The sequence below is a fragment of the Cervus elaphus genome, chromosome 32 (genome assembly GCF_910594005.1).
Source record: "Cervus elaphus chromosome 32, mCerEla1.1, whole genome shotgun sequence".
In the NCBI taxonomy this organism is placed as follows: domain Eukaryota; kingdom Metazoa; phylum Chordata; class Mammalia; order Artiodactyla; family Cervidae; genus Cervus; species Cervus elaphus.
The window spans coordinates 52100727-52125742 of NC_057846.1; the positions used below are offsets into that span (position 1 = coordinate 52100727).

The 25016-nt window shown below is 39.6% G+C and overlaps 1 pseudogene; it reads left to right on the forward strand.

The window, feature by feature from the left end:
• LOC122688110 overlaps positions 1-24119 on the forward strand; it is a 65413-nt pseudogene extending 41294 nt beyond the window's left edge.
• The last annotated feature ends 897 nt before the right edge of the window (positions 24120-25016 follow it).

Consider the following 25016-nt stretch of genomic DNA (forward strand, 5'->3'; position numbering starts at 1 on the left):
TCTAGGTTTTGTTGTGTTTACATTTTCACTTCTGTTACTCTGATTCTGTCCTTAACCATATTCAGTTAATGAATGATGACTGAAAGATGAATCAGTTTGACTTTCCTATTTTTTTTTTCTGCTATGAGACAGTCTTGGTCTTACTCTGTGAATAGAGAACACCCAGTTTCCTGTGATTACAGAAGATAAAATTAATCGATCAAGGCACTTCCTCCTGTGAGCCAAAGTAACCTGAGACTCTTCTGAACAGGGAGCTCTAATAAGCTGTTACAAATGGCTAGTGTTGACCAGGAGTCGGTGATGGACAGGGAAGCCTGGCATGCTGCAGTCTATGGGGTCACAAAGAGCCTGATGTGGCTGAGCAACTGAACTGAACTGAACTGACACACAAACTGAGATGCAGTTGCCATCCTAGCTTTATTCTATGATGACAGTTAATCTTAAATAATCTTTAAAAAAAAAGCCAAAGACTTCTTATGCATTAGAGATCCCTTCAGAAGATCAAATGCCCAGTCCTCAGCTTGATACCTAAAACCCTTCCGCATCTTCTCAAACTGATTTCCCTTTTACTACACATGCCAGTCAGATGAATCAGTTTTCATGGCTCCTACATCTAATTTAATCATTCCTGGATCTAATTCTTTTTTAAAAAAATTTATTTATTTTAATTGGAGGCTAATTACTTTACAGTATTGTAGTGGTTTTTGCCATACACGGACATGAATCAGCCACAGGTGTACACGTGTCCACCATCCAGAAGCCCCTCCCACCTCCCTCCCCATCCCATCCCTCTGGACTGTCCGGTGTATCTGGATCTAATTCTTTATTCATATTCTCCCTTCTAGAACCATCTACTTTATGCCAATCCAAATATTATACTTTCTTCAAGGTTTAATAAGAGAAGAAAAGTAAGTCAAAGGGACATAGTCTTTGGCAAACTCATCAGGTAGAAAAAGAAGTCAACCAGATCCATAGAGGCAAAAACACAACAGTGCAGTGCCACTTGGAATGCAGCTCCTTCAGCTGTGAAATGGGAATTGTAGTGACTTGGAGAGGTTACCACATGCCTCACTCAATCACATATCACTTTATATAGTTACAAAGTTGTTTTATTCATGCACATTTTCCTCCTAATTAGATTTTTAAGGGAAGAGATGCATTTTAATGTTGATTGCATTATCCTTCATTGTCCAATGAATACTTGGTCAGTGAATGAAAATTAACACTGCTAATATTTGTATAGCACTTCCAAGGTTTCAAAGGATATTCTTCTAAATAGATGAAATAGGTAACTGGTAATTATCATTTTCAAATAGGTAATAGGATAGGATACTCTTAGTTTTATTGATGAAGTTGAGGCCCACTTTTGCCTTCTGAGGTGGTCTGTATGCTGCCTATTGAATGTGTATCTCTCTAAATAAACTTACTTTCACTTAAAAAACATTGAGGCCTTAAATAACTAACTTGCTTAGGATCATGCAGTTGGTTAGGGACAGAGGAGGACCTCAAGACCCCTTAGAAGGCCAATGTGTATAGCAAAGGGTGCTTAAAGCTGAGATTCGAGAGTTCAGAGCCAGATACAGTCTGCAGAAACACAACCAAGAAGGGTGGGTTTGTGCTAATCCAGAGAAAAGGAGGTGACAGAGAGTGGCACTCTTCTCTGCTTTGGTTGTAAGCTTGTGAAAATGGAGATGAATATGGACTTAAAAGAAATTTCAGTATGTAATTAACATAACCAGCACTGTTTGGGTATTGAGGGAAGGAGGAGGGCAATACAAATGATGATTCAAAACTCTGAAACTCTCAAACTGGGATAATATGAAATCCAGGAGGGTAGCTAAAAGGAAAGGGAAGTTTATTTTAGAAGGTGGTGAATTTATGATACTGGGAAACCTTCCAGGAGATATCCTTGGGTTTGGGGGACCATTGAATAGATCTGGAAGTAACTAAAGCAAAGGGAAATGTTAGCTGGGTGAGGGAGTAGGAAAGAAGAAAGAGAATAAGTAATACCCACTCCTGTAAACAGTCTTTAGAGAAGAGAAAGAATTGATTGAATAAACTAAATAAACTTACAAACCATGTAAATAATAAGATTAAAGTCATCATATTTTTCTGAATGAAAACAAAAATCACTCAAATGCGAAGAAATTTCCCATTACCATGTTCGGTGAATTGTGTTCCAAAGCACTTCAGTCACATCGTGCCGTTACCAAGAGGCGCTCTGTCAACATCTTTCTCAGCATTGTGATTTTTCAGGTTTACCTCCACCACCTTCTTACCTGCTTCCCTTCAAATTATCCTCCAAGTCTCATCTTCCTTGTCCCATTCTTCCTTTCATTCCTGTGTCAATTAATAAATGTCCTTGTTCACTTAGCAAATCTTTCTTGTATTTAGTGAGCATTTACTAAGTCTTAGGCACAGTGGTGGGTGCTATATGTTCAAGGATGAGAAAGCAGGTGTGACTTCTGTCATCACAGTTCCTGAAGCCTAAATTGGTTCCCCTGCCACAGCTGCCCCCATCCTCATCCAGTTCCCTAGACGAGCTGTACTTTGGAGGCTACTGGGGAGAATCCTCTTACTTCCTTACCCTTTTCAGCTTCTAGAGGCCATCCACATTCCTCAGGTCATATCCTTTCCTCTATCTTCAAACCAGCAGTGCTGACATCTTCAAACCTCTCTCTGACCTCTTCTTGCATCACCACTTCTCCTTCTTTGCCTCTTACCCTCCTGCTTTCCTGTGATAAGAACCCGAGTAACATTTGGACTTCCCCCCCACCCAGGGTAATTCAGGATAATCTCACTCAGGATTCTTAATTTAATCAAGTCTGCAACATTCCTTTGACCATGTAAGGCAACATATCCCACAGGTTCTAGGGATTAAGCTATGGACATCGCTGGGGGTCATTTTTCTGTCTACAATACCAGGTCTATCCTGTACCTCCTGAGTGCTTTCTGCGTAACTTTCAGCCTTGGTAACACTTTAGATTACTAGTTCAACTGACTGGTTTCTCAGTTTACTTGTGAGTCTACTGAGAGTAAAGACCATTATCTCGCTTGTCCATCATTCTACTTGTATTTCTTAGGACGGTGCTTAGAGTAAGCACACACCACATCTATATTAACCAATTGTTTGGATGAATGAATAAAACAGATAATTTACACAATCATGTGCATACATGTTTTCCAAAGATAGTGTTTTGGTTTGTCCTAAATATTTCTGATTCCTTATTTTCTTGAGATATTAGAGATATAAATCTGTTTCTCAATAATTACTTGATATCAACAGAAAATGCCTTCTTTTAAAAAATTATGAGTGATTCACAAACTGCCAGAAACCTTTCGAAGTATAAAAAAAAGCACCCCTAAATTATGCATCTATGAATACTTTTTAATTAAACAAGTTAATGAATATTCCACAGGAGAGAACTGACTTGCAGAGTCTGGAGTTAATCACCCACCCACACCTGATGGTTAATTTCTTTCTTTAGTTTTCTTTGACTTTTGTAGATAAAGCCCATCATTTACCACATCCCCCATGAGTATATATTAGTTATCTCCTTTGCACATGCTCCAAGCTTACCTCATTTTGTTTAAGGCATATTAGCTGTTCATTCAGTTTTCTACAACAATATGAACTTTATTGCATGATTGATTTACTTAGAAGCTTAGAACACAAGTATATATTAATAGTCATAAAATCAGCACAATGACAGAACTGAGAGGCTACTATATAAAAGAAAACTTCACTTATTTTTGGAAAAATTTCAGAAATGCCCATTGTATTTAAATTTTCATTTGAGGGAATTGGTAACTTTGCCATTAACAATGTCTTTTTATTTACAAAAAAAAAAAAAAGAACTGCTTCTCTTAATTTTTTTTAAGCTTTTTTTAGCTTACTTAAATTATTATCCACAACTACATGGCACAATTCTTTTATTTCTTTTGGACAGTCTGAAAATGTGCCTACATTTTGATTAAAGGAACACAAAAGAGGAACCTCAGATGTAAAAATGAAGGACAAAGCAAGCACATTCTGAAACAAAAGAAAAATTTTTGTCTCACTATTGATTAAACCCAAACATTTTTAGTTAGCAATCTGTCGTCACTTAAATTATGAAATAATTACAAGAAAATATAAAGAATGGCAAGTATAATTTATAAGTGAAATTAAATAGGATAGAAAAGAAAAAAAACACCTTCTTTCTTAAATAATTTTCTGTATCCTTTTACCACCATTTCCTAGTCATTTAGATTAGTGATCAATCTCTCTAAATAATATGCATAGTTTTTTCACTGGATTATTAAGTTCAGATTGACAAGTAAAATTGCTTATGAACCAGTAGTGACTTTCTGAAACACTGAATTGATAGAAATTCTAGGGTCTTCTTTGAACTGACTGGGAAAAAGTACCATGATTGATTAGCCATGTTTGGCTTGTTAAAGAATACGGGATGATAGAATGCATGTCATAAATTTAGTTGCAGATAATAATTTATGTACCTCCTTCATGAAAAGCAATTATAAATAAAATAGTTGTTAATATTTTCTGGATTATATTGAATATATATGTTGAATTATATTCAGTTTTACCACTGACAGTTATGTTTTCTAATAAATGAAGAATAAGGCTTAAAGATCTCAAAGAATTCATAATTTAATTTGGGTGGATTAGATGTTAATGATAACTTTTTCTACATAAATTTTTGGACTAAGAATTTTAGATTTAGCTTTTTTGTATGTACTTACTATAAAAGACTATAAGGAGATGGAAAAAAATACTTCATTAATTTTGTTATCAAATTGTATCATCACTGTCACTTTAAGATCTATTGCTAAATATGTCAGAGGTTTAAGTCATTTATTTAATCCAAGCTATTGAATTTTTTTAAAAATTACTGATTATTTTCCTTGTGTTTAGTAAGAGTAACCAGATTTACCTAATGATATGTTGGTAAATCCAAAAAACTTTTGGAGTGGAGAATATGGCCTGGGGTGGTGGAGAAGTGTGATTTGTTGCACTTGCCAATTTCCATGGTGTAAATATTTTCAAGCTACCACCATGCTGTCATTAAATGTGGAGCTTGAAAAGATTTGTACACAGTTGACATGCTGAAAAGATGTCAAAATAGCTGGACTGAGTTGTCTTCTAAAAAATCATATACGTTTTATTTTCTAAAAATAATAGAAGTATTGCATAGAAACCCTTCAAATTTTGAACTCCATGGTACATTAGCAAATGATCAGGCCATGTGGATTATTGAACTTTTGTAGGAGAGCTTATCGGATATTCAATTGTTAAAGATTCTTATACTCTGAAAATTCAACAAAATGTTTCCAAATTGGATAAAACATGTTTATGAATCATAAAAAATTTGCAAGGAAGTACATATCACAAACAGATAGTGAGTCAAATATCTCAGCAAATCTTTTAATATTTCTCTAGTAATTCTTCTTCTATAACTCTAAATAAAATGGAATAAAAGTATCTCTAAACTAATTAGTGTAGTGCCAACCTGTGTATGTGTGTTTGTGTGCGTCTGTTTGTGAGACTAGGAGACAAAAGGAATAAATACCAATCAACAGTCCGCTGTTTGTCCTTGCCTAGGATTCATATTTTTATTTTTCCTGTGATCTTAAACCCACTCTCCAATTTCTGATAATAGCAATGACATATTATATCTGAGGCTAAAAATAAGAGCCCTTCTGTAGTGGGGCTGTGTTCTATCTTTAGGCAAATAGTGAATGATGATGATTACTACTGAGTGGTCAGTGGATGAGCTAAGTTGTGGTCACTTTTCATTTTGCTTGAAGTTCTAATTTACCATGTCGAGCCAATGGTAGCATTGCCTGAATCTGTACTTGCCCTCAGAGCTCCCTCTTGGGAGGAAAAGGGAAACAGAAGGCACTGCTAGAGTAGCTGGCATGTGGGAGGTCCCCAGTAAATTCTTAAAAATATATTTTTTTAATTTATTTGGCTGCACTTGGTCTTAGTTGCAGTACATGGGATCTTAGATCTTGTTGCAGCACGTGGGATCTTTAGTTGTGGCATGTGAACTTTGGGTTGCAGCCTGTGAACCCTTAGTTGCGGCATGTGGGACTAGCTCCCTAGCCAGAGATCAAACCTGGGCCCCTGCATTGGAAGCATGGTTTCCTAGCCACTGCACCACCGGCGTAGTCCCCCCAGTAAATATTGGTTGAGTGGGACAGGAAAATTTTGAGATCTCAAACTGTCATCAGTGTTTCATTAAAGTTGTTCACATGATTGGAAGGCTAACAACTCTGTATTGCTTCTACTTTTAGAATTAAATATGTCTTCAAGGCTACTTTTGCATGAAGCCTTCCCTGGTTGCTCCAGAGGGACATCTTATTGTAAATTTCCATTTCCTTTCATTTTTAATCATATGCTATTTACCAATATTATCCTTGGCGCTCAAGTTATGTAATAATTACCTGAGATAATATTAGAATAATAAAAAATCAGAGTTCAAAAATAATTAGTAGCCAACTGAAAATGTAAAGTTAAAAGTGTTTGGAATTGGTTTCGTTAAACATTAGGCCACTGTTGATCTTCCCAATGTTCAACAAAACCAGTGGTGAAAATCTCTAAGAATTTTCTCTGATTCAACTCTGTTCTTCTTACAGAAGAAGCTACCCAGCCCTGCCTGAATCCAAAGTGTTCTTTAATCCTGGATTGCAGTGGATTGACCTTTTCTGACTATTCTGGAGTCTCCATGGTTGTTGAGGTATTTGCACAGCTTGTGTTTGGACTGATTCTTTCCCTTCTCTTTAGGAACAGTGTTTTCACGGACTCTTGCTCAGCTATGAGGTCGTGACCCTGCTTGTCTCAATACTCATCTCACCCATTCTCCCCAAAGGACATAGACTTTATGCCTCCCACTACAGTAGATTTCTTTTCAGGAGATTTCATGAAGTTTCTAGCTTTGCGTGTATCAGGAGGGTGTAAGCAGAGTAGAGTAGGTATTCACGTGGGACATGACTTTTTACATTTTCAGTTAACTGCTAATTATTTTTGAACTCTGACTTTTGATTATCCCAATATTATCTCAGAATATGTATTTGAGATGTAGTGGGTATAGTCCATGCTGGGTAGTCAACTCCCAGGCTTCTAGAAAGAAAGAGAAAAGCCCCCTCCATGAGCAAGTGCCCTGAACTTGGCAGGATATGGGCTTTCATATCATGGATGGGTACAGTCTGACCTGAAACCATTCCTGGCCTGAATTATTGGGAAACTACCTCCCAGACAGGGACAGGTCGAGCTTTGGAAGCTCAGAGGAGAGCACAGCAACAGGTGTGTGCGAGGCAAAGCAGAGAGGGTTCAGCACAGAAATCGGCACCGACCAGCATTTCCCAACCTGAGCCACTCGACGGCCCGGCCGCCCACCGTGGCGGGGGGCTGGGTGCTGAGGCGCAGGCTTCAGGGGTCTGACCCCAGGAGAGGACTGGGGCTGACTGTCGTGGAGACACTCTGAGGGGGCGCGTACGACACAGCTGAGGGGAAAGCCTGGGACTGCCAGAGGGGCGACAGGCGATTGCCTCCACCTCGGATGCTTAAAGATGCTAGGACACCGCCTTGGTGAGCGCCCACGGTGGGGCTGGCCACAGCTGCGGTCTGCAACCCCAGAGGGATTTGGGCTGGCTGCTACGAAGGCTCACGTGAGTGCCCGAGCCAGGACTGGTCACGGCTCTGGCCTGCAGCCTCAGAGGCGGACACACTGGCCCGCCACGGAAAGGCTGGCGTGAGTGCCCGAGCCAGGACTGGTCACGGCTCTGGCCTGCAGCCTCAGAGGCGGACACACTGGCCCGCCACGGAAAGGCTGGCGTGCGTGCCCGAGCCAGGACTGGTCACGGCTCTGGCCTGCAGCCTCAGAGGCGGACACACTGGCCCGCCACGGAAAGGCTGGCGTGCGTGCCCGAGCCAGGACTGGTCACGGCTCTGGCCTGCAGCCTCAGTGGCGGACACACTGGCCCGCCACGGAAAGGCTGGCGTGCGTGCCCGAGCCAGGACTGGTCACGGCTCTGGCCTGCAGCCTCAGAGGCGGACACACTGGCCCGCCACGGAAAGGCTGGCGTGAGTGCCCGAGCCAGGACTGGTCACGGCTCTGGCCTGCAGCCTCAGAGGCGGACACACTGGCCCGCCACGGAAAGGCTGGCGTGCGTGCCCGAGCCAGGACTGGTCACGGCTCTGGCCTGCAGCCTCAGTGGCGGACACACTGGCCCGCCACGGAAAGGCTGGCGTGCGTGCCCGAGCCAGGACTGGTCACGGCTCTGGCCTGCAGCCTCAGTGGCGGACACACTGGCCCGCCACGGAAAGGCTGGCGTGCGTGCCCGAGCCAGGACTGGTCACGGCTCTGGCCTGCAGCCTCAGAGGTGGACACACTGGCCCGCCACGGAAAGGCTGGCGTGCGTGCCCGAGCCAGGACTGGTCACGGCTCTGGCCTGCAGCCTCAGAGGTGGACACACTGGCCTGCCACGGAAAGGCTGGCATACGTGCCCGAGCCAGGACTGGTCACGGCTCTGGCCTGCAGCCTCAGAGGTGGACACACTGGCCCGCCACGGAAAGGCTGGCGTGAGTGCCCGAGCCAGGACTGGTCACGGCTCTGGCCTGCAGCCTCAGAGGCCAGCCGCCGCCCGGGCCGGTGGGGGTGCCGGAGGCAGGGATGAGGAGCGCCGCAGGCCCAGCCCCAGGGGTCGCAGGTGCAGGAAGCTGCGAGCAGGCACAGGTCACAGCCCACAGCTTCCTGGAGCTTCTGCACCTTGGCGTTGCTGAGGTTCCCACGACCCGGGGCCAGTTCCCCTGGGAGAGTGATGGCCTGCCTCAGGCTGCAGCGGCATTCCGAAGGCCTTTACCGCCCCAGTCCCTCCCCACACATTCCACTTGTGCCTGCCATACCCCTCCCTCTTCCCAGCCCAGCTGAGTAAGCGAGGTCCCATACCCTCTGCTTCTGCCCCACCTTGTCTGGGTGGGAAACAGACACCAGAGCGTAGCCTGCAGAGGCAGGGCAGAACTAACGTGAGCCGCAGAGGCTGTGTGACCAAAGAGGACGTGAACTGCCTCCTGCAGCCACGGGAGCAGCAGATTAAATCCTCACAGTTGGCTTGAGGGTGTGGAGTTTGGGGGCAGTTGTGGATTTTGGAAGCAAGTACAAGTTGGAGTGCGGACAGGTTTGAGTCTGAGCTGACCCCATAGTGCCCACAGCAGGTCTGGAGACCTTCCTAGAAATATTGGAGGTCTTTCTAATGAGGCACATTAGCTGGAACTCACTGTGTGGCAGGAAAACTGAGAACTGAGGCCACAGGAAAATAGTCTTCTTACCACCTCTCTCTCTCTCTTTTTTCATTTTGTTCTGTTGTTCTTTTTTATTATTATTACTTTAATACTTATTTTTTACTTAATTTTTCCTTTTTTAAAGCTTTTATTTTTAAGTAAGTTTATTTTATTTTTTCCTATTTCTACACTAGCATTTTGTTCTGTTGTACTTTTTTCATGTTTTTGGTTCTGAATTTTTTCCAGACTAGTTTATTCTGTGTGTTTTCATTTATGAGTTTGCTTATTGGTTTGGTTGCTCTCTTCCTTTGTGGTTCCACTTTTTAAAATTTTATTTTAGTTTTTTGTCTTATTTTCTGTTTTTGAGTATGAGTGTATGAGTCTCAATGTATGTTCTTATCTGTTCAGTGTTACTTTTATCATTTGTCTTGGGGATTTGTCCGTTCATTTTTTGTTTGCATGTTTGTTTGTTTGTTTGTTTTCTATTTATTTCCTTTTCTCTTCTGTGCTGTGTGGCTTGTGGAGTCTTGTTGCTCCAGCCAGGGGTGGATTCTGAAACTCCAAGGTAGAAGGTCCAAGTTCAGGATGTTGGATCACCAGAGATCTCCTGACTCTAAAATATTAATTGGCAAGAGCTCTCCCAAAGGCCTCCATCTCAGTGCTAACACCTGGCCCCACCTAAAGGCAGGCAAACTCCAGTACTGGATGCCTCGTACCAAGCAATTAGCAAAATAGTAACACAAACCTACCCATTAGTAGGCAGGCTGCCCAAAGCCACACCAAGCTCATAAACACCCAAACACACCATTGGATGTGACAGTGCCTTTCAGAGGAATAAGATCCAGCTCCACTCACAAGAACACAGGCGTCTGTCCTCTTACCAGGAGACCCTCACAAGGGGCTGGTCAAAACCCACCCACTGGGGGCAGACTTCAAAATTAAGAGGAACTGTGGCCTTACAGCCATCAGGAGAGAGGCCCCAAACACAATAAATGAAATGGAAAAGAAGCAAAACAAAACAGCGAAACATGCATCAGATGAAGGAACATGGTAAAAGCCCACAATACCAAACAAATGAAGATGAAATAGAGTGTCTATTAGAAAAAGAATTCAGAGGAATGATAGTAAAGATGAACCAAAATCTTGGCAATAAAATGGAGGCATAGATAAATAGAGTGGAGGCATGGATTGAGAAGATACATGAAGTGTTTAACAAGGACATGGAAGAAATAAAGAACAGACTGTCAGCAATGAACAATGCAATAAGAGAAATAAAAAATACACTAAAGGGAACGAATAGCATAATAACTGAGGCAGAAGAATGTTCAAATGAACTGGAAGATAGCATGGTAGACGCAGAGCAGAGCAAATAACTGAAGCAGAGCAGCATAAAGGAAAAAAATGAAAAGAGAAGAGCCCAGTCTCAGAGATATTTGGGACAATATTAAGCACATCAGCATTCAAATTATAAGGATTCCAGAAAAACAAGAGAAAAAGAAAGTGTATGAGAAAATCCTGAAGGAGAGTATAGTCAAAACTTTCTCTAACATTAGAAAGGAAATAGTCACCCAAGTCCAGGAAGCACAGAGAGCCCTACATAGGATAAACACAAAGAGAAACATGCCAAGACACATATTAACCAAACTAGCAAAAATTAAACACAGAGAAAAAATATTACAAGAAGCAAAAGGGAAAAGTGACAAATAACATACATGGGAATCCCCATAAGATTAACAGCTGAGCTTTCAGCAGTAACTCTGCAGGCTGGACGGGAGTGGCGGAATATACATACAGTGATAAAAGTGAAAATATGAGACCAAGATTACTCTACACAGCAACAATCTCATTCATATTCAACAGAGAAATCAAAGGCTTTACAGACAAGCAAAAGGTAAGAGACTCAGCAACACCAAACCAGCTTTATTTACAACAAATGCTAAAGGAACTTCTCTAGACAGGAAACACAAAAGAAAAGGCCTACAAAAACAAACCCGAAACAAAAAATAAATGGCAATAGGATCATACATGTCAATAATTACCTTAAATGTAAATGGATTAAGTGCTCAAATAAAAAGACACAAACTAGCTGAATGGATACAAAAGCAAGACCCCCTACCTATGTTGTCTATAAGTGACCCACTTCCCACATAGGGACACAAACAGAATGAAAGTGAGAGGCTGGAAAAAGATTTTTGATGCAGATGGAAATTAAAAAAAAAAAATAAAGACTTTAACAACAGACAATGAAGGATCTTGGATTGATCAAGGGATAAATCCAAGAAGATGATATAATAATTATAAATATATATGCACCCAACATAGGAGCACTCCAATGCATAAGGCAAATGCTAACAGACATAAAAGGGGAAGTCAACAGTAACACAAAAATAGTGGGGGACTTTAACACGTCACTCATGCCAATGGACAGATCACCCAGACAGAATATTGAATAAGGAAACACAAGCCTTACATGACACTTTGGACCAGAAGGACCTAATTGCTATCTAAAGGACATTCCATGCAAAAGTAGTAGAATTCACTTTTTTTCTCAAGTGCACAGGAAACATTCTCCAGGATAGATCAAATCTTGTGTCACAAATCAACCCTTCATAAATTTAAGAAAACTTAAATTGCATCAAGCATTTTTTTTTCTTACCACAATGATATAAGATTAGATATCAATTACAGGAAAAGACTGAAAAACAAAAACCACTTGGAGGCTAAGCAATATGTTTCTAAATAACCAAGAGGTCACTGAAGAAATCCAAGAGGAAATCCAAAACAAACAACACAATCAGAACAACTCAAAACATATGGGAGGCAGTATGAGCAGTGTTAACAGGGAAATTTATGGAATACAAGCTTAAATCAGGAAATGAGAAAAATATCAAGTAAACAACCTAACCTTACACCTAAGGCAACTAGAAAAAGAAAGAAGAAGGAAAAGAAAACCAGAGGTAGTAGAAGGAAAGAAGTTATGAAGATCTGTGTACCGTGTTTTAATCACTCAGTCATGTGAGTGATCTTTGTGAGTCAGTGTCCGACTCTTTGTGATGCCATGGACTATACCTCTCCAGGCTCCTCTGTCCATGAAATTCTCCAGGCAAGAATATCAAAGTGGGTTGCCATTCCCTTCTCTAGGGTATTTTCCCAAACCAGGGATTGAACCTGGGACTCCTGCACTGCAGGCAGATTCTTTACCATCTTTTTATTTACTTCTGCTCAGATGAAGATCAGAGCAGAAGTAAATTTAAAAAACGAAGGAAACAATGCTGAATACTAATAAAAATAGAAGCTGCTGCTTTGAGAAGATAAACAAACTTGACAAACCATTAGCCAGACTCATCAAGAAAAAAAGGGGAGAAAATTCAAAACAAGAAAATTAGAAATGAAGAAGTTATAACAGACAACACAAAAATAGAAAGGATCAAAATAGAGTCTTATGAGCAACTATATGTCAATAAAATGGACAACCTGGAAAAAATGGGCAAATTCTTAGAAAAGTACAACCTTCCAAGACTGAAACAGGAAGAAAAAGAAAATAGAAACAGACCAATCACAAGCACTGAAATTGAAACTGTGATAAAAAATCTTCCAACAAACAACAGCCTAGGGCCAAATGGCTTAAAAGGCAAAAAGTAGCAAACTTCTAGAGAAGAGCTAACACTTATCCTGCTCACTCTTCCAGAAAATTGCAGAGGGAGGAAACTCCCAAACTCATTCTGTGAGGCCACCATCACCTTGATACCAAAACCAGACAGATATCACACACACAATAATTACAGGTGAATATCACTGATGAAAATATATGCAAAAATCCTCACAGTAATATTAGCAACAACACATGAAAATGATCATAAAGCATGATTAAGTGGGGTTTATCCCAAGGATGCAAAGATTCTTCAATTTATGTAAATAAATCAATGTGATACACCATAGTAACAAATTGAAAGATAAAAACCATATGACATCTCAGATACAAAGAAAGCTTTCAACAATATTCAACACCCATTTATAATAAAAGTTCTTCAGAAAACTGGCATAGAAGGAACCTACCTCAACATAATAAAGGCCATATACAACAAACACACAGCAAACATTATTCTCAATTGTGAAAAAATGAGGGCATTTCCTTTATGATCAGAAAAAAGACAAGGGTGCCCACTCTTGCCATTATTATTTTATATAGTTTTGGAAGTGCTAGCCTTGGCACTCAAAGAAGGAAAAGAAATAAAAAGAATCCAGATTGGAAAACAAGTAAAACTCTTACTGATTGCACGTGACATGATGCTATACCTAGAAAACGCTAAAGATGCGACCCTAAAATTACCAGAGCTAATCAATGGATTTAGTAATTTCCTAGGATACAAAATTAAAACACAGAAATCTTTTGCATTCTTATACAATAATAATCAAAAATCTGAAAGAGAAATTAAGGAATCAATCCCACTCACCATTGCAACAAAAAGAGTAAAATACCTAGGAATAAATGTACCTAAGGAGACAAAAGACCTGTATTCAGAAAACTACAAGATACTCATGAAATAAATCAAAGATGATAAAAACATGGAGAGATACACCATGTTCTAGGATTGGAAGAATCAATAGTGTGAAAATTCCTATACTACCCAAGGGAATCTACAGATTCAATGCAATCCCCATCACATTACCAAAGGCATGTTTCACAAAACTAGAGCAAATAATTTTACAGTTTGTATGGAAACATAAAGACCCCAAATAGCCAGAGCAATCTTGAGAAAGAAAAACGGAGTTGGAGGAATCAGTCTTCCTGATGTTTGACTATACTGCAAAGTTACAAAGCTATGATAATCAAGACAGTATGGTACTGGCAAAAAAGCAAAAATATGGATCAAAGGAACAAGATAGAAAGTCCTGACATAAACCTACATACCTATGGACACCTTCTCTTTGACAAGGAGGCAAAAATGTACAATGGATAAATGATAGTCTTGCCAGTAAATGGTGCTGGGAAAACTGGACAGTTACATGCAAAAGAATGGAACTTGAACACTTTCTAACACCATACATGAAAATAAACTCAAAATGGATTAAAGACCTAAATATAAGGCTAGAAACTATAAAACTCTTAGAGGAAAACATAGATAGAATACTTTGACATAAATTGCAGCAAGATCCTCCCACCTCGTAGAGTAATGGAAATAAAAATAAAAGTAGGAGAAGAAAATGGCAACCCACTCCAGTGTTCTTGCCTGGAGAATCCCAGGGATGGAGGCGCCTGGTGGGCTGCAGTCCATGGGGTCGCACAGAGTCGGACACGACTGAGGCGACTTAGCAAAAAAATAAAAAAATAAAAGTAAACAGTTGGACCTAATTAAACCTATAAGTTTTTGCACAGCAAAGAAAACTATAAATAAGGTGAAAAGACAACCCTCAGAATTGGGAAAAAATAATAGCAAATGAAGCAACTGATCCCAAGCAACCTAATCAAAAACAAAAACAAACAAACAAACAAAAATGGGCAGAAGACCTAGAGAGACCTCTCTCCAAGGAAGACATACAGATTGCCAACAAACACAGGAAGAGATATCATTTATTATTAAAGAAATGCAAATCAAAACTACATCGAGATATCACCTCACACTGGTCAGAATGACCATCATCAAAAAAATCTACAAACAATAAATGCTGGTGAGGATGTGGAGAAAAGGCAACACTTTTGCACTGTTGATGGAAATGTAAATTGATAGAACCACTCTAGAGAAGAGTATGGAGATTCCTTTAAAAAAAAACAAAAAAACCCTAGAAATAAAACTACCGTATGACCCAGCAATCCTACTACTGAGCATATACCCTGAGAAAATCATAATTCAGAAAATACATGTTTACCCCAATGTTCATTTCAGCACTATTTACAATAGCCAGGACATGGAAGCAACCTAGATGTCCTTCAACAGATGAATGGATAAAGAAGTTGTGGTACACATATTCCATGGAATATTACTCAGCCACAAAAAGGAACCGGCTTCCCTTGTGGCTCTGCTGGTAAGAATCTGTCTGCCATGTGGGAGACGTGTGTTCAATCCGTGTTGGGAAGATCCCCTGGAGAAGAGCACAGCAATCCACTCTAGTATTCTTGCCTGGAGAATCCCATGGGCAGTGGGGCCTGACGGGCTACTGTCTATGAAGTTGCAAAGAGTCAAACGCGGCTGAGCGACTAAGGGCATACACACACAGACACTTCCGTAATTGTCCCCCCCGCCCTTTTTTTTAATTCAAAGTCAACAAGGAATGCACTCCCTTTCTTATTTCTATGTATTCTCTCCCCCAGTACCCCAAACATGCAGGAGGATCTTGAGGATTAGGCCGTGTCTGTTTCAAAATGGCCGTCAGTCCCCCATTAGCTTCTGCTGTGTGAAATCGGCTCTCCTCACCTTGGCTGTCTCCTCCCCAGTGGGTCTCTTACTCTGGCCTCAAACAGTCTCCTGCTGAGTGAGACTTTCTGTTCTGTCAAAAACTAATCATAGCCCTTAATAATTTCTGGGGCTCTTTTCCGACATATTTCCCTCCTTTCCATTGTTCTTGCTCATAAATCTACCCACTTGATCCTTCGTGAATGCCAATTCAGTCTTCTCAGCTCCGTAAGTGGCTGCATTTTGCATGGGTCCCCCTATCGTGTATTGGCCCACAAACTGCTTTGCAGTAGAAATCTGAGATGATCTGAGAGCTGGTCTCATTCGTTTTCTTTCTCTCAGAGAACTCAATCCTTTGCTGCCTGTTCCCATTGCTGGAAAGCACTTTGTATATTTTGTCCAGTTGTTTACTTACTTATGGAGGATAGGATAGCCTTTATATTAGTTACTCAGCATGGCCAGAAGTCAGAATTGAATATTGACTTTTTAAGAATTAAGACCAGGGCAGTCTTTAGAAGAACTTTTGTAGATTTTGATTATTTCCTCATGGTGTTGCATAACTGTGTTTCCATTCATATTTTAAATTTGAAATGTCCAAACTTTGAAACTCAAAACAGTACAAAGGTCAGCTTTAATCTGGTTTTCCTGTGAAGATAGACTGGGGTTATGTGAAGGGAAGCACCTTAAATATATGACAGTCAGAATATATTCTAAGATCTAGCACACTGGGAGCTGTTAAGGAAATTGTCTAACTTGTCTGGATCTCAGTTTATTCATTTCATAAAAATGAGGGAGTGACTTTGTTTCAGAACTAGTTAGATATTAAAAAAAGCAAATTATGCAAAAGAACTGGGTTTAAGTTTCCTAGGCCTTAAATCCAGTGGCTATTTTTTGGTAAGTTGTCCTTTTTCTCATGTAAAGATGGGCACAATAAAGGACAGAAATGGTATGGATGTAACAGAAGCAGAAGATATTAAGAAAAGGTGGCAAGAATACACAGAACAGAAGAAGAACTATACAAAAAAGATCTTCATGACCCAGATAATCACGATGGTGGGATCACTCGTCTAGAGCCAGATATCCTGGAATATGAAGTCAAGTGGACCTTAGGAAGCATCACTATGAACAAAGCTAGTGGAGGTGATGGAATTCCAGTTGAGCTGTTTCAAATCCTAAAAGATGATGCTATGAAAGTGCTGCACTTAATATGCAGCAAATTTGGAAAACTCGTCAATGGCCACAGGACTGGAAAAGGTCAGTTTTCATTCCAATCCCAAAGAAAGGCAATGCCAAAGAATGCTCAAAATTCTCCAAGCCAGACTTTAGCAATACATGAACCGAGAACTTCCAGATGTTCAAGCTGGTTTTAGAAAAGGCAGAGGAACCAGAGATCAAATTGCCAATATCCGCTGGATCATCGAAAAAGCAAGAGAGTTCCAGAAAAATATCTATTTCTGCTTTTTTGACTATGACAAAGCCATTGACTGTGTGGATCACAATAAACTGTTGAAAATTCTGAAAGAGATGGGAATACCAGACCACCTGACCTGCCTCTTGAGAAACCTATATGCAGATCAGGAAGCAACAGTTAGAACTGCACATGGAACAACAGACTGGTTCCAAATAGGAAAAGGAGTATGTCAAAGCTATATATTGTCACCCTGCTTATTTAACTTATATGCAGAGTACATCATGAGAGACACTGGGCTGGAAGAAGCACAAGCTGGAATGAAGATTGCCGGAAGAAATATCAATAACCTCAGATATGCAGATGACACCACCCTTATGGAAAAAAGTGAAGAAGAACTAAAGAGCCTCTCAAAAGTGAAAGAGGAGAGTGAAAAGTTTTGCTTAAAGCTCAACATTCAGAAAACTAAGATCATGGCATCCAGTCCCATCACTTCATGGCAAATAGATGGGGAAACAGTGGAAACAGTGGCTGACTTAATTTTGGGGGGCTCCAAAATCACTGCAGATTGTGATTGCAACCATGAAATTAAAAGATGCTTCCTCCTTGGAAGAAAAGTTATGGTCAACCTAGACAGCATATTGAAAAGCAGAGACATTACTTTGTCAACAAAGGTCCATCTAGTCAAGCTATGTTTTTCCAGTGGTCATGTATGGATGTGAGAGTTGGACTATAAGGAAAGCTGAGCACTGAAAAATTGATGCTTTTGAACTATGGTGTTGGAGAAGACTCTTGAGAGTCCCTTGGACTGCAAGGAGATCCAACCAGTCCATCCTAAAGGAAATCAGTCCTGAATATTCATTGGAAAGACTGATGCTGAAGCTGAAATTCCAATATTTTGGCCACCTGATAGGAAGAACTGACTCATTTGAAAAGACCCTGATGCTGGGAAAGATTGAAGGCAGGAGGAGAGGGGGACAACAGAGGATGACATGGTTGGATGGCATCACCAACTCAATGGACATTGGTTTGAGTAAACTCTGGGAGTTAGCTATGGACAGAGAGGCCTGGCTTGCTGCGGTTCATGGGGTCACAAAGAGTTGGACATAACTGAGCGACTGAACTGACTGACTGACTGATGCTTTCGTATTCTTGTTGTTCACCACAAAAACTTCTCATAACTTGGCATAGAGTTCAACCTCAGTTCTTTTCTTGCATCTGAATCTAGACTGGAAACAGATAGTCCCTCATCACTGGAGGGCTTCTATGTTCCACACTTTTACTTACTGTGCTGCCAAGGTCTGGAAGAGCACTGTTAAACCACTTTTTAGAAGGATCACGTTGGGAGCTTATTTAAGATGTAATCTTCTGATGGTAACCTATAGTGATCATTTTGAAAAGTATTTGTTGTTATTTTCCAGTTGCTCAGTCATATCCAACTCCTTGCAACCCCATGGACTGCAGTAGACCAGGCTCCTCTGCCTTCCTCTATCGCCCAAAGTTTGCTCAAATTCATGTCATTGAGTTGGTGATACTATGAAACCATCCCATCCTCTGCCACCCCCTTCTCCTCTTGCCTTTAATCTTTTCCAGCATCAGAGTCTTTTCCAATGAGTCAGCTCTTCACATCAGGTGGCTAAAGTATGCTTCAGCAACAGTCTTTCCAATGACTATTCAATGTTGATTTCCTGTAGGATTGACTGGTTTGATCACCTTGCTGTCCAAGGGATTCCCAAGAGTCTTCCACAGCATCACAATTCAAAACCATCAATTCTTTGGCTCTCAGCCTTCTTTATGTCCAACTCTCACATCTGTACTTGACTACTGGAAAAACCATGCCTTTGACTATATGGACCTTTGCTGGCAGTGATGTCTTTGCTTTGAATACCTTATCTAAGTTTGTCATAACTTTCTTTCCAAGGAGCTAGCATCTTTTAATTTCATGGCTACAATTACCATCTGCAGTGATTTTGAAATCCAAGAAAATAAAATGTCATTGCTTCTACTTTTTCCCCTTCTATTTTCAATAAAGTGATCAGACCAGATGACATGATCTTAGTTTTTTAAATGCTGAATTTCAAGCTATGTATACCTGTACATGACTACTAGAAAAACCATAGCTTTGACTATATGGACCTCTAGTCTTTCCCATTCTATTGTTTTTCTCTCTTTTCATTGTTCATTGAGAAAAGCCTTCTTATCTCTCCTTGCTATTCTCTGGAATTGCATACAGTTGGTTATATCTTTCCCTTTCTCCCTTGCTTTTCACTTCTCTTCTTTCCTCAGCTATTTGTAAAGCCTCCTCAGACACCCACTTTGCCTTCTTGCATTTCTTTTTCTTTGGGATGGTTTTGGTCAATTACATCCTGTACAGTGTTATGGACCTCTGTCCATACTTCTTCAGGCACTCTATCAGATCTAATCCCTTGAATGTATTCATCACCTCCACTGTATAATTGTAAGGGATTTTATTTAGGTCATTCCTGAATGGCCTATAGGTTTTCTTCACTTTCTTTAGTTTAAGCCTGAATTTTGCTATAAGGAGCTGATGACCTGAGCCACAGTCTTGTTTTTTCTGACTCTATAGTTTCTCCATCTTTGGCTTCAAAGAATGTAATTGATCTGATTTTAGTATTGACCATTTGGTGATGTCCATGTGTAGAGTTATCTCTTGTGTTGTTGGAAAAGGATGTTTGCTATGACCAATGTGTTCTGTTGGCAAAACTCTGTTAGCCTTTGCCCTGCTTCAATTTGTACTCCAAGGCCAAACTTGCCAGTTAGTCCAGGTATCTCTTGACACCATACTTTTGCATTCCAGTCCCCTATGATGAAAAGGGCATCTTTTTTGTGTTAGTTCTAGAAGATCTTTTAGGTCTTCATAGAACCAGTCAACTTCAACTTCTTCGGCATTGGTGGTTGGGGTATAGGCTTGATTTATTGTGATATTGAGTGGTTTGCTTTGGAAACAAACAGATCTTTCTGTCATTTTTGAGATAGCACCCAAATACTGCATTTTGAACTCTTTTATTATGAGGGCTACTTCACTTCTTCTATGGGAATCTTGCCAAAAGTAGTAGATATATTGATCATCTGAATTAAATTCACCCGTTCCCGTCCATTTTAGTTCACTGATTCCTAAAAGGTCGATGTTCACTTTTGCCATTTCCTGCTTGACGATATCCAATTTACCTTGATCCATGGACCTAACATTCCAGTTTCCTATACAGTATTGTTCTTTATAGCATCTAGTTTTGCTTTCACTACCAGACACATACACAGCTGAGTGTTTCTGCTTATGTCCTTCTTGCATTCACTTTTCTTTGGGATCGTTTTGGTCATGCCTCCTGTACAATGTAATGAACTTCTATCCATAGTTCTTGAGGCATTCCATCTACCAGATCTTATCCCTTGAATATACTAGTCACCTTCTCTATATAACAATAAGGAATTTGATTTAGGTCATTCCTGAATGGCCTAGTGATTTTCCCTACTTTCTTCAATTTAAGCCTGAATTTTGCAATAAGGAGCTCAGGATCTGAGCCACAGTCACTTCAACTGCAAGTCTTGTTTTTGCCTACTATACAGAGCTTCTCCAACTTTGACTGCAAAGAACATAATCAATCTTATTTCAGTATTGACCATCTGGTGATGTCCATATGTAGAGTCTTTTCTTCAGTTTTTGGAAAAGGGTGTTTGCTGTGACCAGAGTGTTCTCCTAATAAAACTCTGTTATTCTTTGCCCTGCTTCATTTTGTACTCCAAGGGCAAACTTGCCTGTTATTCTGAGTATATCTTGACTTCCTACTTTGCATTCCAATTCCAATTGGAATTCTCTTAAGAGAATAAATCCTGAGAGTTCTCATGACAAAGAAAAAATATCTTTTTTCTATTTGTTTAATTTTGTATCTATATGAAATGACCAATATTCACTAAACTTATCGTGGTCATCATTTCAGGTTGTATGCAAGTCAAATCCTTATGCTGTACACCTTAAACTTATACAGTGCCTTATGCCAATTATAACTCAATAAAAATGGAAGGACAAAAAATACAGATTTCTCAATCCTAGTCCTGGCCCAGGAATCTTCACTTTAAACAGCATAGGTTGTTTATGGATGATAAACGACATAGGTTGCTTATTGTCCAAGGTTCGTGTTTTGAGAAACACTAGACTAGGATTGTACATTTACTGGGAAAAGCCATTATGTATATATGTTATCCAACTGTATTTAAACTTTGTTTTTGAATATACTCCAGCATTTATTAGCTACTTTCTCTAGATACTGCAAATCAAGACTTAGAGTTAGTAAATATGAGGAAGTGGTTAACTATTCCCACTGAGTTTAAGATCTAAGGTTGAAAGTTCAGAGGAATTCAAATAACCTAAATACTGGGAATGCTAAGAAAGAAAATTTTAAAAATCTCGTCTTGTTTAAAAATGCTACACAATAGAATGAAGGAATAAATCAACTGATGCATAAATTTGAAGAAAATGACACTTGTGCTTCTGTATACATACAACCAGCCGTTTTGTATTAGTTTGCCACTTTTAGTTTCCTTATCACTGTTTATTTCATTATGGTTACAGTAAATTATGATATGTGTTAAGAACATAGACTTTAAAGATAGACAAATTCTGGGTCCACATCTTAGCTGGATAACTAGTTCTAGGATCTGGATTTTAAGTATTTGTTTGCTTAAGTTGCTACTACTTGAGAATTTCTAGGACTTAAAGAAGGCAGGACCCTGCAATATGCCAAGAAAATTAGTTAGGATCTCTCATCTTAATGGACCATAAAAATGGAAGGTGGGGATCAAACTTGACTTTGATTGTAGTGAGGTTTTCAATTTACCATCCATGGATGGAGTTTAGCGACACCGTGAATATATAAATAAATAGCAAAACATTAAAGTAAGCAGATTTCATCATTTTCACAAATGGGTCCTTGACTTCCAATGAGGCAGTTGAAAACAGTTTTATATTATTCTTACAAGGAGGGAAAGGTGGTGTGTTTATTTTTATTAAATAAAGTGGAGAATGTAAGCAGCAAAACTGAGTTACATGAAAGGTGAATGCCTTGCTGGCATTTAGCTTCCTTCGCTAAGACCATCTCTTTTAGAAGTGAGTCAGAGTATGCCTGATTGTGTTACGGTGCCACCCCCTGGTGATACAACATCATTTTTTTTTTTTTAAACTAGAAATTCTCCCTTCTGAGCTTCTTATTTTTTCCTGTCAGCTATCCTGAATTAATTATGAGTGTATTATTTTAATTCTTTCAGGTTTACATGGACTGTAAGAACAAGAGTGTGGATGTGTCCTTGGTCCATTGCACAGGTAAGGGAGTACCCTTGACTAACACTGGACCTGATCCTTCTGCTGCTCCATGAATCCTTATGTCGCTTGTGTTTTCTTATAGCTTCCTTGATAAAAGCAATGAAATACTGTGGAAACCTAGATTCAGAGAAACCAATTTTTTTTTAATCAGTGTCTGCTGCAATAAGTAACATGCATCTAAATAAGGTGAGTTGAACAAGTTGGTGTGCCAGAATCATAAGAAAATTGGAATGTAGAATCAAGGGTTTTGTGATTTTTATATTAGACTACTGTCCCATTTGCACCTTAAAACCTATTAAAATGTGTCCGCTCCTCAGAGTCCTCTGCTACAAGCAAATAAATTTTTTCATTCCTTTTTTGGACAATGCATGAACATTGTTTAAGAATTTGGAGTTTCCAGCAATATCACTGTTTAAAGGATCTGGTGATCACCTATTAATTGCAAACTGCTTGATTATAAAATAAATGCATCTTCCAGGATCCACTATCCTTGAAGTTGGAATCTACCTCTGTCAAATACAAAAACTCTAAATGTAACCAAATAGCTTTTAACTGCTCTGATACCCTTTAGTCTAAGCTCATATTGCCATTTTTGGAAATACTATTTACAGAACCCAGCACTCACATGGTCTGAAGTGTCAAAGTTATCTTCTAATACTGGGCTGTATGGTTAATTTTAGAACTATTCCTAGAAATTTGATTTCCCACAATTTTTCTTTTTTTTATCTTGAATTGTTTTGCCTTTCCTTATTCCTGGAAGAGCATTTATTGTCTTCCTGGGTCATCCTCATTACATGCAACCAGAACAGTATGCATTTACAGAGTAATAAAAATTAAAAAATTAAAGTAGAAATAATTATTATTTCTACTACTACTACTACTAAATATTATATCTTATGAACATTCATTGAGTGCTCATGTTCCAAGACTATGCTAAGAGCTTTACCTATATTTCTTCACTAAACTCACCACAAGCTTATGAAGTAGATACTATTATTTAACCTATTGTTAGAAATGAAGAAACTGAGGTTCGGGGAAGTTGTACCATTTGTAAGTGGTACAGCCAGTTTCAAAGTCAACAGTCTGACCTGGCACTTGGAACTATAAACTTCAATACTCTGATGCCTCGGGGAATACCCATTTTCTTCGTCTGACTAGACAGCTAGCTTCAGCTTCTAATGTTCCTTTACCTGCGGTTATCAACTTAAATTTAAGTAGCAAGTGGGGCTTCCCAGGTGGCTCAGTGGTGAAGAATCCGCCTACCAATGCAAGAGCCGCAGGAGACGCAGGTTCAATCCCTGGGTCGGGGGGAGCCCCTGGAGGAGCAAGTGACAATCCACTCCAGCATTCTTGCCTAAAAAATTCCATGGACAGAGGAGCCTGGCAGGTTACAATCTGTGCCGTCGCAAAGAGTCAGACATGACAGAGTGCCTGAGTGCGTGCACACACACACACACACACACACACACACACACACACACACACACACACACACACACACACACTCACACACACCAAACCCAGTATTCCTGCCTGGACAATTCCATAGACAGACGAGCCTGGCCAGCTGCAGTCCATGGGGTCATGAAAGAGTCAGACCGCACTTAGCGACTAAACAAGAAAACAAGTAGCAAGTGCTAATTTCTTCCTCTTCTATTTCAGAATTTGAGCATACTCAGTGACCCCAGTGAAGTCTGAGACTCCTTTGCTGCAATACCTGTCTTTTCTTTAGCAACTTCCCTGGAAAGGTCATAGTCAAGCGTTTTGCACAAACTTTTTCATTGTGTGGAACCTACAAATGACCTTTCTGACATGTGTGTGACTTTGTAACTGCATAACCCCTGCTCAAGGTTTGCCAACAATTTTATCTAATCTTTGTCAGTAAGTAAATTCACTTTGTAGGTTATTGTATACTTATTTTATAAAAATCAATATGCGTTTAGTTTTAGTGTACTGAAAGATAAACATGAATTTATTTCCTTTTTTTATACCACAATATTTTGTGTTAATTTAGTTTTGTTATAGGTTGATTTGTAAAAGTGAGAAGTATTTTGTCCTGTCGTAGGAGATTTAGAACATTTGCAAGTCGTTTGTAAAAATGCAGGATCATATGTATAATACAAAGAAACAACTTATCAAGTGTGCCATTTTCCACTACCAAAAAAGCCATTAAATATCAATAAGCCATGAAATATTCATATAATATGATACGAAATTCATAGAAAGCAAGTCAAACAAAACAAATGACAAATTGGAAACCATTCTTCTTCGTATCTTTCCATGCCTGGAAGTCTTCAGGAATGTTTTTACATCACTAGTATCCCAGTGAAATCAAGTTCTTGACTTTGGTTTTGTTGTGATTATTAAAAAGGTTTAGGATCTTCAGGCCTTAGCCCTAGTTTGCACATCCCCACCCCATAAAAGTCTCTATTTTCAGCTTAAGTTTTGTTGGAACTAGAAAATGTGGAAGTTGCACATTTTATGTTTTTTTTTTTTTTTACAAATATGATTTATAGATGAGAAAGTATCAATAGCAGAATAACTTTGTGCTAGTCCAGTGTAGGATTAGCTACAGTAGTTTGAGACTTTCCTATT